This window comes from Octopus bimaculoides, chromosome 23 (genome assembly GCF_001194135.2).
Source record: "Octopus bimaculoides isolate UCB-OBI-ISO-001 chromosome 23, ASM119413v2, whole genome shotgun sequence".
In the NCBI taxonomy this organism is placed as follows: domain Eukaryota; kingdom Metazoa; phylum Mollusca; class Cephalopoda; order Octopoda; family Octopodidae; genus Octopus; species Octopus bimaculoides.
Window position 1 is genome coordinate 29671725 of NC_069003.1, and position 2114 is coordinate 29673838.

Here is a 2114-nt window from a genome sequence, read left to right on the forward strand (position 1 = left end):
CTTGCTTCCCAGCCACATGGTTCCGGGTTCAGTCCCACTGTGAGGCACCTTTGGCAAGTGTGACTTCTTTCTAACACGAAATTTCACATTACGGCAAAGTTTCATGAACGCTAGATTTCCGTGACGCGGTGGACGCCTGGACACATTCTTATTTTTACAATGAAACTGCACACCCTACGTCTGTATTCAAGAGGGAAGACGCGAACTGATATCATAAGTTCCAATTTTTTTTGTTTTTTTTTTGTAAGCGTGAGCCTTCGTCGCGCGCGCATGCGTGTTTTTCTGTGTAGTGATGTGTATATCTACGTATGATCATCTACAAGCTAGCAGCGTCATTCAAATCAGTTGTAAGTATATTTGTATACGGACGTCTCTGTACTTGGATAATGCTTTTGACAAGTGCTTTATTGCAGTCGCAAGTCAATTTGTATCAATTATTTAATCTAGATATTAGCTCCACTTCCTCAAGTTGTGCTGGTCATAATTACTGCTTGATAATTTAATAATACATATTCTGGAGACGGAAATAATTTTAATGAATCAAAAATTTTTGTTGCAAGTTATTTAATATACTTGTATCTGGCTATGGTATTGAAATAGCTACTGTCCACTTAGAATTTTTTTTTTCTAAGTTCATTTTAGTTTATATTATGCAAATTAACTAAGGCATTATTCTTTTCTACTATGTTTTGTATAAGTCTAAATCTGTTGTCTACTGGAGATTAAGCCGGTCGTTTGTCGTGCTAATGAACACTTGTCTACAATTCGATAATTATTTCCAGTCATTAAGTTTCTCCTATTCTATTGTGGCATCTCAATTTAGAAGAAATTCATATATTATGAGATTATCTCTTGTTCTCAAGTGATACTGTTCATAATTGCCGTTTGCTAATTATGTTATGCAAATTATGTGCGCTGTAGAGACGGAAGTAATTTAAATCAATCAAGAATTCTTGTAAGATATTGGACCGGTATTTGTCTGTGCTATAAAAGTACATGCCACTGGTCATTTCTACGAGGGAGCGCTGAAAAGTTTCTGGCTTTAAGGATATCGCAAAAGGTCTGGTTGAAGGCCCAACCTTCCGAGTGCTTTTACAAGGATTAGAGAAAGTGAAAAACCACTGCATTAAGTGTGTGAATCTGAGAGGGGAATATGTTGAACAAAATCATAATTCACTGATCCTCTTGAATTTTCTTTACACATTTATAATTAAGAGTATCTAAATGATACTATCATGCTAGCAGTCAAATAGATAGCAGTCAAAACTTAACTCTAAAACCACATCAAATATTCATACAGCACCAGGGAATTAGCCATTGTCAGTACATCTTGTCAGTACACACGCATGTAAGTAGGGAAAGCGAAAAAAAAAACATTAGAAGCAGGATCAGAATAAATAACATACGATAAAAGATTATTTGAAAGCATTCTCTTAAAGCCGTGCCATATAAGTAGTAAAGTTCATTCTGAAGTGATAGGGTTGGTTTGACGGGAGTATGCAATCCTCTTCTGGTCAAGACATCGGTCTGTTTCAAGATTACTCATTTTTGCCAGCTGAGCGAACTGAAGCAACGTGAAATGAAGTGTCTTGCTCAAGATCTGGAATTATCCAATAATATTTTGCTAGTTTATTTTGTCACTTTGTCTGCTGGTGCTGTATGAGTATTTGATGTGGTTTTAGAGTCAAGTTTTGGCTGCTATCTCTAGCATGATGGTATCTTGTAGATACCCATGATTCTAACAATATATACATATTTATATATAACATATATATATATATATATAAAATATATAGTTTTAGGGAAAATAACCAAGTTTCAAGAACTCATCGATGAAAATCCACTATCACATATAGAAAAATTAATAATTAAAAGCACAATAAATGAGTATAATATAAAGTAAAGTAAATATCATAAGATAAATATAATAAAAAGATATACATATATACACAAACTAGCAAGGGGCAGGTAGATGCTTTATACGAAGCAAGCAGGCTCTTAAGTGGGCTAAAACTCGTTGCCTGATTGGTTATATATATATAAAGTGTAGTATATTGCCACTTAAGTGTGGCTGACCCCTACGGGTGGATGTTACTGTTGCTTTTAGCCCCAGG

At 34.9% G+C, this 2114-nt stretch overlaps 1 protein-coding gene across 1 annotated transcript in view; it reads left to right on the top strand.

Moving 5' to 3' along the window:
• LOC106877238 (puromycin-sensitive aminopeptidase) overlaps positions 1-2114 on the top strand; it is a 28437-nt gene that overhangs the window by 10275 nt on the left and 16048 nt on the right. The gene's annotated exons all lie outside the window — the stretch shown is intronic.